Source organism: Nicotiana tabacum, chromosome 18 (assembly GCF_000715075.1).
Source record: "Nicotiana tabacum cultivar K326 chromosome 18, ASM71507v2, whole genome shotgun sequence".
Classification (NCBI taxonomy): Eukaryota; Viridiplantae; Streptophyta; class Magnoliopsida; order Solanales; family Solanaceae; genus Nicotiana; species Nicotiana tabacum.
The window spans coordinates 89420427-89436628 of record NC_134097.1 but is presented as its reverse complement, the minus strand read 5'-3'; positions in this window follow the sequence as shown (position 1 = coordinate 89436628).

Genomic DNA, 16202 nt, shown 5'->3' with positions numbered 1-16202 from the left:
AGTGGTTGGTGGAAAAGCTTCATGACGGGGTGCAACTGACTTGGGAAAGAATACATAAAGGGGATGATTCGCATGAATTCACTGGGGAAGCCAAGATTTGGCTATCCATTATCTGTGCCAGGATTGTGCCATCTAGAAATGAGACTGAATTGACGCCTGAGAAAGCATTGATAATTGCTGGCATTATGGATGGCTTGCCAGTAAATGTGGGTAACACTTCGTGAGTGAAATTGAGGAAGCATGCAATGGAAGGTCTAGAAGCCTATTCATTCCCTCAATGATCACTCAGTTGTTCTATGATGATGAGGTGCTACCGAGCCCGACTGATGTTGAGAAGGACCCTGCCGTAGCAATTTATCCATTGCTTCGAAGAGGGGCAATTGGCAAGAAGAAGAAGAGAAGGATTGATGTGTTATCTCCTTCATTTGGGCAATTTGATGAGTCCGCCGAGGGATCCGGTGGAGCCCCCACAGCTACAGCAGGATCACATGACCCCATGACTCCACTTCCTTATGGACTCCCCACTATGCGCGACATTTCCCATTAGATCTATGGTGTTGATGCTCATATTCGGTAGCTTATCGTAGGTCTTCCCTCTGGTCTATCTGGTGAGGGCACTTTGACTAGGTCTGGCAAGAAGCCAGCGATCTTGGATGATGTAGTGCTGGAGAAAAAGGCAATCAACACCAGGTTAGAAGACATGAGCAAGAGACAACGCAAAGTTGAAAGGCGATAGGTGAAGTTGAAGGAGCATGAGAAGAAGAAAAGCAAGTTTCTGTTGAGGATGATGCACAAGCTGAGTTCACTATGTGGCTCACAGGATTGTGAGGATGATGATGATGAGGATTTGGAGCTCAAATTTCCCACCACCTCCAGCTCCGAGTGATGCAGTATTCAGGGAGCACTTTCCACCATTTTACTCTATCATGTTTAGTTACATTGGGGACATTGCAACATCTTTCGTTAGGGGTGGCTTCTTGTATAATTGTTATTCTTGTATAATTGTGGATAACTGTGGGTATGGCAGATTGGTACTGTAGTTGCTTTCATTTTGTTGTTAGTATATTTTCATATGATGTGTGATATTATTATGTTTAGTAGCTTCTTAATTTCTTGTCTTTATATATATATATATATTATGTTTTAGTTACTTGATGTTTATTAACTTCTTAATTTTGGTTATCAGCTTCTTAAATATTTTTTATAGAATGTTTTATGCTAGTGGCGATATCCTTGGTTTTCTTTATACCACAGTTTTTTTTTCTAAGGATGCCAATTTTCTTCTTGAACCGGGTAAATATTAGTAAGTTTTTGTCGACTTTTCCCGATGATGGATAGATAGACAACTTTCTTAAGGGAATTAGTTTTGTAGTTTAGATATAGCTATGTTAATGTTAGGAAGAATAAATGGTTTGGGTTGGAGTTTGTATCCATTGACCAAGTTGTGGCTTGCTTGGTACCAACACGATTTAAACCTCAGCATATGAATTTTTGATTGTTGAAAAAAAATAAATTGAAGTAAAGATGTCATGACTTTTAGACTCAAATTTTGTCTCTTTGATTCACTAAAAAGCTTCCTATGCTATATGCAACCTCTTTGAATCATTGGTTTCTTTGGATTTGTATTCCTCTTGAGTGTTCATATGCCATGTGGATGAGATTATTGGTGAGTTCTTTTGCATTACTTGTAGTCTAGAACTTGCCCGGAATGTGCTTCAAGGCGAAATCATAGACTAACTTGGCTTGAAAAATGATATTAGGCCTTTCTTGGACCGCCATTGTGCCTTAAATTTCCTACCCTTGAATATTTTCCCTAGTCAACCAATTTTGAGCCTTTAACCTTGTTCTTTTTCAACCATGTTACAAACCTCCCTAAGTATTTTGAAAGTGTAAACATAGGCTAAAAGCCTAAGTTTGGGGGTGAAGGTTGGAAAAGTTGTGATATGAAAGTTGTTCAAAAGGTGGAAGGTAGAAATAAAATGATAAAAAGTGAAACCTTCCTTGATTTCGAAAAGGAAGGAAGAAAAAAAATATATAAGAATGATAATAAGAAGTTGTGAATAATGGGAAGATTGGGCGTGGAATGAAAGTGAAGAAAGGATGTAAAATTTTTGTGAAGGAAGTGGATTTTAATTGTAAACTTTGTAGTGCTGGTGAGGTTTTGAGTCATTCTAACCAAAATTGTGCCCCACCTTACCCAAAAGACTAAACTACAACCCTTTAAGTCCTAATTGATTTTGAACCAAGTTATCTACATTAGTGGAGGAATACATGAAGGGCAAGCCTATGGTACAACTTGTATGCATTTGAACATATTTTTGAGAGAGAGTTAATTCTTTCCATTTGATTTCCTATTTGTGTTTTGAATTAAGATTTATGAGTGTGGGATCCTCTCTTAACTGTGAGGGCACATGAGATTTGAGTTGTGAATTTAATCCCATTTTAAATTGGAAGGAATGACCAAAGAAAGTTGATTGTGATAGAGAGGAAGATTTTGAAGCTTTAGTGTCATGACTTGATTGCTACTTTGATTTGCATTAGTGTTTGAGCATTTGAGGTATAATGAAGTTCATGAGAAGTGCTTGATAATTCATATGCTTTGGAGTAATTGTCGGTACCAATCGAAGTCATGTTTTTATGCTAATAGTAGACCTTTTTGGCTTGGCATGATATGGATGCATTGTTGAGTTAACTACTTGGGAGGAGATTTTGTCACTTTCAATGCTTGAGGACAAGCAATAGTTTAAGTTTGGGGGTTTGATAAGTTGGTATTTTACCAACTTATCTTGTCTTTAAACCTATACTTTTGCTATGTTTGAATGATAAAATCGTGTATATGATGTCATTTACTTCTATTTTACAGCTTATATTTGATTTAGAAATAATAGTGAAGAAACCAAGTAAAAACAAGTCAAAAAGGAGCTAAAATGGAAAAATGGACCACTGCCAGGGATTACACTATGCGATCGCAGGTAACTGTATGCGATCGCATAAGTCAACCATAGTAAAGCACTGCGAACGTGGGTGAATAGGTGCGAACGCAAAGAAGGAAGACTGGTCAGCAGCTGGTCAACAGACCTGTGCGAATGCTGAAGGTCTTATGCAATCGCATAACTGGGAGAATTTATTCTCTCCGATTGCGGTTGCACTGTTGCGAACACAATGTGTATTTTCTGGGCAGTTCTGGGCAAAAATGAAATTTCATGTTTGTAATCCCCAAACAATTTTTATACACGACCTAGCAGATATTTTAGATAACTTTGCCATATTTTCAGTTCCATAGACTAGAGAAGAACAAGTCTTGATGCTAGGATTTGCACACACACTTGGGTTTTGAAGATTTCAAGCTTGTGGTTAAGAATTTCTTATCATTTTATGTTTATTTCTTCATTTCCTTGCTTTGTATTGAATATTTAAGTGTGTAGTATTTATTTCCAACACTTGAATCTTATTTATGGGAATATTCATAGTTAAAGTGTGGATTGAATACCTTGTTGTGCTTATGTATTGAATGATTTTTATCCTTTTATGAAGTGAGTTATTGTTACTTTAATTATTCTTGTTCTTTTATGTTTCCAAAGGGATTAGCTAACTCTAGGACTCGCCCATTAACTCCGAATTAATTTTGGAAAGATAATTTGGGGTTGGGAAAGATTAATTAACAAGAACTTGAGGTTTTAACCCTCATTTTATAGATTCCACCTAGGGATATGATGGAACTACTTGTAGCCATTTCGGGTGTGCTTAATTTCTTAATTGTTTTAGAGATAATTTAATTAGGAAGTCTTGTTAGTCTTTGGGAGAAGCTAATTAAGAATTATTATCCGTGGCTAATTAACATAAACTCGCTCATATTTGTAAAATCGTGAAATACATTGGATCGTTACTTAAGTGTAATTCCCGATGCAATCATCCTTGTAGCCATAGATTATTTTACTTGCTTTCTAGGTTAGTTTACATTTCCGCATTTAGATATAAAACATTTTCTAAACCAAAATCTAAGTGTTTGGCATTGCGCGATAAGTGATAATTCTCTTACATTCCTAATCGCCTACATATTGTTCTCTGTGGGATTCGACCCCGACTTATAGTTGGGTAAATTATATTGCATGCGACCGTGTCCATTTACTTTTTAGTAATGGATTTGGACGTCATCAAAATTGACGCCGTTGCCGGGGAACAATTTGGCGTAATTTAGGTTGTTTGAGAAATAAGCGTAAGTGCTTTGGTCCAAACTTGTGAATAATTGTGTAATTATTTTTCTTACCTTGGTCCATTTTTTTGTTTGTTTCTTGTTTATTTTCTTATTTTTTTGAAAAATGGCATCATATAATTAAAATTGGTCGGATGGTAGTTGTTCATACTTTGATGACCCTTGTCCTTATTGTGGAAGACCACACTCGTGGCAAAATTGTTTAAAATTCTCTCGGGGATGGATTGTGCGCACAATCTCAAACCCATGAGTAGAGTATTTGTGATAAGTGTGGTTTGCAAAATGGTCATTAGGATGATTGTGCTTATTTGTCCTTCCCTTCCCCAAGCCCCCGCTATGATAATTCTACTTTTTGTGATGAATATGAAAGGGCTATGGAAATGGAAGAAGTTGGGTATGGCCGAAATGGAGAGTTCAAGCTCATGTTGGAGTGCTTACTTGAAGGAGGAAACAAAGAACAAAGTGCATTGGAGGAGCTTTTGGAAAATAGTCTCCAAAATGACTTGGCACTTGAAAGGTTGCACTTACAAATGGGAGAAATGCTTGAAGCTCTAGAGGTCTAAAAAGCCTCGGAAGTTAGTGATAGCCAAGAATTTTCCTTAGATGTGGAATCCGAAAATCCGTCCTTGGCACTTGATCAAAACCAAGAAGAACTCTCAAATGCTTAAAATGAGAAGAGGATGCTCATGTTGGAGACCATTCTTGAAAATGAGGAGGAGCACAACTTTGCACTAGGGGACTTGAAACAAGGCTTTGCTTATAATGATGAACATATCCGCACTTTGGAATATCAAATGAAAATATTGGTTGAGGATCACTATGCCCACCAACTTGAAAGTGTGGAAGGAAGTCAAGAAGAGTCCGATTTCGAGGAAGAAAGTGAGCTCTACTTTGAGGAATCAAGAATTGAACATCCGCCAACCGACTCCATGAATGTTAATGATGCCAAGAAAAATATGGAATTAGATTCAACCGGTGGAAATGAAAATGTGGTTGAGATTGACTCTAATCCAAGGGAAAAAGAGAATGTCAAAATCCGAGAAAAATTGCAAGTTGGAGGTTTGAAGTCACATTCTAAGCATTTTTTAACATTGGAATTGTGTGGTGATATGGGAATTGAATTACACAGGTAAATGAGGGATTGCAAGGAGGAAAGGTAACAACATACATCTTACAATTTGAGGGAACAAGAAAGCAAAATGTCATTCCTCACATGAGAGCCAAGAAGTGCAAAATGAAGAATTTAAGGCTTGGCTTGATCATCGACTTACCACCCCCATCGCTCGTGGTCATATTCTAAGCTATCTAAGTGGCAAGAAAAGTAGTAAAGTTTACTTGTGTCGTGCCACGACATTAAATGCGGCACTTGGTGGGAGGCAACCCATCTGCCAAGTTTTAGATATTTTGGAGTTGATTTGAGCAGGTCGGGATGACCGGGAAGCCAAAAACCAGTAGCTGGTGCAAAATTGCAGTGCAACACACTGTTGCACTATGCGATCGCATTTCAGTAGGTCACAGATCCACTATGCGATCGCATAGTTTCCACAGCCATCGCAAAATTTCAGATTTTTTTTTCACTATGCGATCGCAATTATGCCCCCGCGATCGCATAGCTCTAGGTAAGTGAAAAATAATTAAAACACTGGAAATGGCTCTTTGCCTACTATTCTGCCCACAACGAACTCCCTCACCCCCGGCCCTCAAAAATCATCTCAAAGGTTTCCTCTCTTCAATTCCATCTCCATGATCAAGTTTAATCTCAAAGGTATGTGCTTCGTTACTCTAATCTCTCTTAAAGTTCCATCCTTGGTGCTACAAATGTGAATGAACAACCATCTTCCCTTCATCTTTTTCTCTACTTCATGTCTAGGGCTGAAATTTTAGAGTATTGGTTGTGAATATTGTGCTTGAATGTGTGCTTGCTTGCTGGGTAAAGTTGGTTGAGAGAGTGAGTTCTTAATTGTTGAAAAATTGGGGTTAGATCTGTGTATAATCACTCTAAAATTGATATGAAAACCTGATACCTAGCATGTGTTTGGGAAAATGCCCAAATGAGCTCCAACTGGGCGAGGTAGGAGACCTTATGCGATCGCGTTGACTGTTCCGCGATCGCATAGGTCTAATTGTTCACTATGGGAAAAATGCCTTATGCGATCGCATTGGATTTTCCGCGATCACATAGCTTTAAGTTCTGAGAAAAAATTGCACTTTGCGATCGCATGTCCATCTCTGCGATCGCATAGCTTCAGCTTCAACAGTCCAAAAACAACAGCTCTGCAGAATTTTCCCTTTATGCTTTCTGATCTGTTTCTTTGGCCTAAGTGCATCCTAATACATAGTATAAAGTACTCGTTCAAGCGTTTAACATTTGTTCTTCATTTGTAGGTACTTTGTGTATAAAATGGCCTCGAAAAATGTTGAAAATGTGCAAGAATATTTTCCCCCAGCTATGGAAGAAGAGTATTTTGATGCGACGAGATTCATGGCGACTGAGTGTGAAAGGAATTATGACAAACTCATGTCAAAGAGCATGGTCAAAGAACAGGGAATCCATTTGGACAACGTTGAGGCTAAAATGCCGGATTTTTTCCAAAGACTGATCGACAGTGGATGGATATGCTTTGCTCCTGAACCAATCAAAGAGAACTACACAATAGTTCGAGAGTTTTACGCCAACGACTTGAAGACTAATTTCCAGGGGGATGTATTCACTTTTTTCCAAGGGAAGCGGGTTAACTTTGGCCCCGAGGTAATAAATGCACACTACATGCTTCCAAATGCTGACAATGAGATATACAGAGCCAGAGGAAAAGATAGAGGAACACAGTGGTTGGTGGAAAAGCTTCATGACGGGGTGCAACTGACTTGGGAAAGAATACATAAAGGGGATGATTCGCATGAATTCACTGGGGAAGCCAAGATTTGGCTATCCATTATCTGTGCCAGGATTGTGCCATCTAGAAATGAGACTGAATTGACGCCTGAGAAAGCATTGATAATTGCTGGCATTATGGATGGCTTGCCAGTAAATGTGGGTAACACTTCGTGAGTGAAATTGAGGAAGCATGCAATGGAAGGTCTAGAAGCCTATTCATTCCCTCAATGATCACTCAGTTGTTCTATGATGTTGAGGTGCTACCGAGCCCGACTAATGTTGAGAAGGACCCAGCCGTAGCAATTTATCCATTGCTTCGAAGAGGGGCAACTGGCAAGAAGAAGAAGAGAAGGATTGATGTGCTATCTCCTTCATTTGGCAAATTTGATGAGTCCGCCAAGGGATCCGGTGGTGCCCCCATAGCTACAGTAGGATCACATGGCCCCATGACGCCACTTCCTTATGGACCCCCCACTATGCGCCACATTTCCCATCAGATCTATGGTGTTAATGCTCATATTCGACAGCGTGTCGCAGGTCTTCCCTCTGGTCCATCTGGTGAGGGCACTTCGACTAGGTCTGCCAAGAAGCCATCGATCTTAGACTATGTAGTTCTGGAGCAAAAGGCAATCAAAACTAGGTTAGAAGACATGAGCAGGAGACAAGGCAAAGTTGAAAGGCAACAGGTGAAGTTCAAGGAGCATGAGAAGAAGAAAAGCAAGTTTCTGTTGAGGATGATGCACAAGCTGAGTTCACTATGTGGCTCACGCTCACAGGATTCTGAGGATGATGATGATGAGGATTTGGAGCTCAAATTTCCCACCACCTCCAGCTCCGAGTGATGCAGTATTCAGGGAGAACTTTCCACCATTTTACTCTATCATGTTTAGTTGCATTGGGGTCATTGCAACATCTTTAGTTGGGGGTGGCTTCATGTATAACTGTTGTTCTTGTATAATTATGGATAACTGAGGGTATGCAGATTGGTACTTAATTTGCTTTCATTTTGTTGTTAGTATATTTTCATATGATGTGTGATATTATTATGTTTAGTAGCTTCTTAATTTCTTGTCTTTATATATATTATGTTTTAGTTACTTGATGTTTATTAACTTCTTAATTTTGGTTATTAGCTTCTTAAATTTTTTTTATAGAATGTTTTATGCTAGTGGCGATATCCTTGGTTTTCTTTATACCACGGTTCTTTTTCTAAGAATGCCAATTTTCTTCTTGAACCGAGTAAATGTTAGAAAGTTTCTGTCGACTTTTCCTGATAATGGATAGATAGACAACTTTCTTAAGGGAATTAGTTTTGTAGTTTAGATATAGTTATGTTAATGTTAGGAAGAATAAATGGTTTGGGTTGGAGTTTGCATCCATTGACCAAGTTGTGGCTTGCTTGGTACCAACACGATTTAAACCTCGGCATATGAATTTTTGATTGTTGAAAAAGAAAAAAAATAATTGAAGTAAAGATGTCATGACTTTTAGACTCAAATTTTGGCTCTTTGATTCACTAAATAGCTTCCTATTCTATATGCAACCTCTTTGACTCATTGGTTTCAATTGAATTTTGGATTTGTATTCCACTTGAGTATTCAAGTGCCATGTGGGTGAGATTATTTGTGAGTTCTTTTGCATTACTTGTAGTCTAGAACTTGCCCGGAATATGCTTCAAGGCGAAATCATAGACTAACTTTGTTTGAAAAACGATATTAGGCCTTCCTTGGATCGCCATTGTACCTTAAATTTCCTACCCTTGAATATTTTCCCTTGTCAACCAGTTTTGAGCCTTTAACCTTGTTCTTTTTCAACCATGTTACAAACATTATGCCTTTGTTCTTTATTGATCTAGCTTTTGGTACCCTACCTCCCTAAGTACATTGAAAGTATAAACATAGGTTAAAAGCCTAAGATTGGGGGTGAAGGTTGGAAAAGTTGTGATTTGAAAGTTGTTCAAAAGGTGGAAGGTAGAAAAAAATGATAAAAAGTGAAACCTTCCTTGATTTAGAAAGGAAGGAAGAAAAAAATATATATATATATAAAAATGATAATAAGAAGTTGTGAATAATGGGAAGATTAGGCGTGGAATGAAAGTGAAGAAAGGATGTAAAATGTTTGTGAAGGAAGTGGATTTTAATTGGAAACTTTGTAGTGCTTGGGGAGGTTTTGAGTCACTCTAACCAAAATTGTGACCTACCTTAACTAAAAGCCTAAACTACAAACCTTTAAGTCCTAATTGATTTTGAACCAAGTTGTCTACTTTAGTGAATGAATACTGAAGGGCAAGCCTATGGTACTACTTATATGTATTTGAACATCTTTTTGAAAGAGAGTTAATTCTTTCCATTTGATATCCCATTTGTGTTTTGAATTAAGATTTATGAGTGTGGGATCCTCTCTAAAATGTAAGGCACATGAGATTTGAGTTGTGAATTTAATCTCATTTTCAATAGGAAGGAATGACCAAAGAAAGTTGATTGTGATAAAGAGGCAAATTTTGAAGCTTTTGTGTCATGACTTGATTGCTACTTTGATTTGCATTAGTGTTTGAGCACTTGAGGTATAATGAAGTTCATGAAAAGTGCTTGATAATTCATATGCCTTGGAGTAATTGTTGGTACCAATCGAAGTCATATTTTTGTGCTTATAGTAGACCTTTTGGCTTGGCATGATATGGACGCATTGTTGAGTTAACTACTTGGGATGAGATTTTGTCGCTTTCATTGCTTGAGGACAAGCAATAGTTTAAGTTTGGGGGTTTGATAAGTTGGTATTTTACCAACTTATCTTGTCTTTAAACCTATACTTTTGCTATGTTTGAATGACAAAATCGTGTATTTGATGTCATTTACTTCTATTTTACAGGTTATATTTGATTTAGAAGTAATGGTGAAGAAATCAAGTAAAAACAAGTCAAAAAGGAGCTAAAGTGGAAAAATGGACCACTGCCAGGGATTACACTATGCGATCGCAGGTAGTAGTATGCGATCGCATAAGTTAACCATAGTAAAGCACTGTGAACGCGGGTGAATAGGTGCGAACGCAAAGAAGGAAGCCTGGTCAGCAGCTGGTCAACAGACCTGTGGGAACGCAGAAGGCCTTATGCAATCGCATAACTGGGAGAATTTATTCTCTCCAATCGCGGTTGCACTGTTGCGAACGCATAGTGTATTTTCTGGGTAGTTCTGGGCAAAAATGAAATTTCATGTTTGTATTCCCCAAACCATTTTTATACACGACCTAGCAGATATTTTAGATATCTTTGCCTTATTTTCAGTTCCATAGACTAGAGAAGAACAAGTCTTGAAGCTAGGGTTTGCACACACACTTGGGTTTTGAAGATTTCAAGCTTGTGTTTAAGGATTTCTTACCCATTTATGTTTATTTCTTCATTTCCTTGCTTTGTATTGAATATTTAAGTATGTAGTATTTATTTCCAACACTTGAATCTTGTTTATGGGAATATTCATAGTTAAAGTGTGGATTAAATACCTTGTTGTGTTTATGTATTGAATGATTTTTATCCTTTTATGAAGTGAGTTATTGATACTTTAATTATTCTTGTTCTTTTATGTTTCCAAAGGGATTAGCTAACCCTAGGACTCGCCCATTAACTCCGAATTAATTTTGGAAAGATAATTTGGGGTTGGGAAAGATTAATTAACAAGAACTTGAGGTTTTAACCCTCATTTTATAGATTCTACCTAGGGATAGAATGGAACTACTTGTAGCCATTTCGGGTGTGCTTAATTTCTTAATCGTTTTAGGGATAATTCAATTAGGAAGTCTTGTTAGTGTTCGGGAGAAGATAATTAAGAATTATTATTCGTGGCTAATTAACATAAACTCGCTCATATTTGTAAAATCGTAAAATACATTGGATCGTTACTTGAGTGTAATTCCCGATGCAATCATCCTTGTTGCCATAGATCATTTTACTTGCTTTCTAGGTTAGTTTACATTTCCTCATTTAGATATAAAACATTTTCTAAACCAAAATCTAAGTGTTTGGCATTGCGCGATAAGTGATAATTCTCTTACATTCCTAATCGCCTACATATTTTTCTCTGTGGGATTCGACCCCGACTCATAGTTGGGTAAATTATATTGCATGCGACCGTGTCTATTTACTTTTTAGTAATGGATTTGGACATCATCACCATCGACACTCGACCTCGGGGCAGTATGAGATCGACGGTTTTGGAAAGAAAGCGGGGAGTTCCCAAGGCGTGAAGCTAGAGCCGACAAAGTCTGTTAGGCTAGTCTGAGCCCGTATCATGGCATAAGTTGTCCCATCTCCATATCTTTGTAGTAAATACACTTGTACTATGTTAGGATTCCCCCTCTTATATAAAGGGGATCCTTGTCATTATGTAAACATCTGTTGCTCAATACTAAATACACAAGAACATTCTCTCTGCTCTCTAACATATTCTCTTGATCTCATTACTTCATTTATTGCTTATATTTATTGTGTTCTACTTATTTTTCATCATTTATTGCTTATTATTGGCCATAAAGATCCGTCATTGATTTATTTATAACTTTTAGTCTGCATCGACCACCCTCGATAGCTTCCAGGCGAGTTTCGGACTTGACCCCGAGACACTCGAATAGGCAAGCTCGAGGCCCCGATTATTGATCATTCGGTTTGGTTATTGCCTTACTCTCAGGCTCTTATCTCGGTTCTAAGTCTTTCACATAACATCGACTGCCTAAAAATCATATTTTTAGAACTACTAAATAAAATTTAATTGTCATTACTATTTTCACGGTAAACACCTGCCTATACAAGAATATTAAAATCTTCCTTGTTGTTGAAGTCTAGGAAGACATTATAGTTATTGTAGACTCCAATTTTGATTGAACCTTTGATCGAGATCAGTTCCTTAAACTTCGACTAGCGGTGGTAAGTGGGTCGGTCCGGGCCCGGGACCAACCCGGACCCGCGGGCTTAGTGGGCCAGGACCGCTAGAGGTGGGCTTGGGCCGGTCTCATGGGTCGGTTTTTTCCTAGGAACCATTTGGACCGAGGCCAAACAGGCTTAACTATATTTCTTTTCAAAAAAAACTAGTTGTTTGGCTATTTAAAGAAAGAGTTGTTAAAATAGCCATTAAACCCCCCCTCCCCCTCCCCCCCCAACTTCGTTTTAACCCCAAACTTTTTATAATTATACTTTTTCCCTATTTTCAACTATAAATACCCTCTCATTCTTTCATTTTTCTTACAAAATCAATATCAATCTATCACAATTTCTCTCTAATTTTCTTCTATACTTGCTACTATTACTTACTTTATTCCAAAAAATAATAAAAGAATGTTGAGGTTGTTACAATTTGTGAAAAATTGTGAAGTTTGTGAATTTAAGTCTTCAAGTCTTCAATGATAATCAATTTTTAATAAGTTGTTCGTCAATTCGGTAAACTCGTTCCAACTCTTAAGTCTTAATATTATAGTTTTGTTTGTGTTATTTATTTTCTATTACTTTATTAATTAAGATGTTTTCCTTAAGAAATATTTTTGGTAAAAATAAGAATAAGAAAAAATCCAAGACTGGCGAATCTAGTGGTATTGTTGTTCCTCCTTCCCTGCCCCAGCTCCCCGAATCAAACCCCATATCCGTCTTACACAATTTTGTCATAATATTGCACCCGGTGAACATTTAGACCATGAATTAATGAATGTTCTCTATTATAATAATTATAATACTATTGATGAAAATGATGATGAGGAAATTGATCTTGATGAAACTTAATCGGATGATGATACACCCACTAGTCCTGCTCTTGCTGTTAACCCAACTAGTGACAATGCTGCTAATCCAAATGATGACCCATCTGATACTCCTGTTACTGCCCCTACTTTTTCTAGACAACCTACAAAACGGCAGGAAACATCTCATGTTTGGCCATTTTTTACTCAACTATTTCCACAAGATAAGGCTAAGGGTAAAACTTGTGGTATGGAGTTAGCTTTTAAATATTTTGGATTGCGGGGAGGAGGGGGAGGGGGGACGGGAACTTTGACTAGACACATAAAACAATACCCTAAAGATAAAGTCAGATATCTTCGTCTGAAAACTTTGGCCGAGGGAAAAGGTGTACCTAATTGTCACGACCCCAAATACCCGATAGTGATGGCACCTATCACATTACTAGGCAAGCCAACTCAATCCATCAATCACATCGAATTTCTTTTTATAAAGCCATTTTTCAAATATAGGTTTAAATACCAGTTTTCATAAGAAGTGTTTAAAACAGCTAAAATAATGCAAAAAACCAATAAAACATAAGACAACACAGCCCAAACATCTGGTGTCATGAAGTCTAGAGCCTCTAAATATACAAATCCAACTGTCTAAGACATAACAAGTCTAAAATGCGGGAAAACAAGGATAAGAGGAAGAAAGCAGGGCTGCGGACGTCATGCAGCTACCTTGCAATCTCCGGCAAACTCTGACAATGCTGGAGACTCTCACTCTGCCGCTCGGGCACCTGGATCTGCACACAAGGTGCAGGGAGAAATGTGAGTACGCCAACTCAGTAAGTAACTAAAGTAAATAAGGTCTGAAAGCAGTGACGAGTAGTTAAAAATCATATAATTGAATAAACAATAGGATAACTAATCCATTTCACAGTTTAAAACTAGTTCCGTCATAAAATCATCAATTTCAGTTTAAATACTTGAAATCATATACTTAGCATTTTTCCAATGGAGGCTTATTTTAAAAGGAGAGTGAAATCAGTAAAAATATCATAATTGGGCCCCTCAGGCAAGGTATCACTCAGAATATGGCCTCTCAGGTAGCCTCTCAGTTACTCTTGACTCAGCTCTCGTCACTCAGTACTTACTCTCAACACTCAAGCTCATTAATATCTCATAGTAATAGAATCATCGTAACCGTTGCGGCGTGCAGTCCGATCCGTATATGTATAGTCGACTACGCTCACTAGGGGTGTACAGACTCCGGAGGGGCTCCTACAGCACAAGCGTCATATCGCTGTGGCGCGTAGCCCGATCCAATATATATATATCGTTGTGTCGTGCAGCCCGATCCATATAAGTATTGTTGCGGCGTGCATCCCGGTCCATAATATATACATATAATATCCTCACTATTATGATCTCAACCTCTCTTAGTCATTAAACTCACAGCCTCTCGTGCACAACAATAGAAACCAGGGAACTCAGCCCAAACAGTCCTCACAATTAGAAATGGAGTGATAAAACCAGTTTTAAACATTTAAAACGGGTAAAACATGATTGAGGATATGCTTTCAACACGTAAAGTGAGAAAAAAAACATTAAAAATGACCCTAAGGGTCTCAACAGGTCGACACGAGGCCCCAAACATGGCATACAACCCATAATATAGTATAAACAGCTAAAGTACGGAATATCATAAGGTTCCAAATCAATTACGCGGCTTAATAGTCGCTACGGGACGGACCAAGTCATAGTCCCTACTGGTGCACGCCCACAAGCTCGTCACCTAGCATGTGCGTCACTGCATTTATCAAAACAAGTCAAATACTGGGGTTTGTACCCTCAGTTCCAGATTTACAATGGTTACTTACCTCAAACCGGTGGAAATACTACTCCATGATGCCTTTGCCCCTCGAATCGGCCTCCACTCACGTCAAATCTATCCAAAATTAGAATCACAGCGTCAAAATATGCTAAGGGAACGAAGCCCAAGCGAAAATAATCAAATAATACCAAAATTCCCGAAATTACCAAAATCTGACCCCCGGGCCCACATCTCGAAACTTGATAAAAATCACATCAATGGAATCCTTATCCTCCCATGAGTCTATACATATCAAGAACACTTAAATCGAAGTCCAAATGACCCCTCAAATCCACATTTAAGGTCTCTTAATCTCAAGCTCTAATCCTCAATTTTTCTTTCTTAATCTCCACTAAAACCATGATTAAACAATGGAAAAATGATCTTAAACCCAAGTAATTAAGCTTAGGGAACTTACCCAACTGATATCCTTTGATTCCTCTCGAAATCCTATGCCTTAGCCTCTTTCCCGTCTTCAAAAAAATGGGGTATTTTACAAAAATTCGCGAAGAAAGCAATATATACCTTCTGGCCAGGGATTTTCGCATCTGCGATCCCACAGCTGCTTTTGTGGTACCGCATATGCGGTTATTCTTCCGCTTCTGCAGAAATCACTTAATGGACCAAAATCGCACTTGCGCTCAACATTCCGCACCTGCGACTCCGCAGGTGTGGTCCCACTATCGCATCTGTGGTCCCTGGAAACTCCTCAATAATCCACTTCTGCGGCTTCCTTTCCACAGTCGCAGGTGCGGTCCCACTATCGCATCTGCGATCCCTGGAAACTCCTCAATAATCCACTTCTGCGGCTTCCTTTCCACATCTGTGAGATCGCACCTGCGATCCCCAATCCGCAGGTGCAGAAATACCAGAAGCAGAAAATTTTTGCAGCTTCAATAATATCTCAACTCCCCGTCAACCATCCGAAATCACCCCGAGGCCCCCGGGAACCAAAAGCACCAACATATCCCAATATCTTATCTAAACTCGTTTCAATCTTCAAAACACCTCAAACAACATCAAAGCAACCAAAACACATCGGATTCAAGCCTAACTTTCAAAAATCTTCCAAATTCCGCTTTTGATCAAAAACTCAACCAAACCACGTCCGAATGGCCTAAAATTTTGCACACATATCCCAAATGACACCACGGAACTACTGCGACTCTCGGAATCCCATTCCCACCCCTATATCAAAATCTTGCCTACCAACCAGAAATCGCCAAAATATCAACTTCGCCAATTCAAGCCTAAATCTACTCCGTATCTCCGAAACTTATTCTGATCACGTTCCTAAGTCATAAATCACCTCCCGATGCTAACCGAACCATCGGAACCCGCATCTGATCCCTCTAACACATAAGTCAATATCCCGTTGACTTTTCCAACTTAAGCTTCCTTAAAAGAGACTAAGTATCTCAAACCTTACCAAAATCATTCGGGATTCGATCCGACCAACCCGATACTACATAAAACGGATAAACAAGGCATAAAGAAGCAGAAATGGGGGAAACATAGTGGTAACTCATGAGACGACTGGC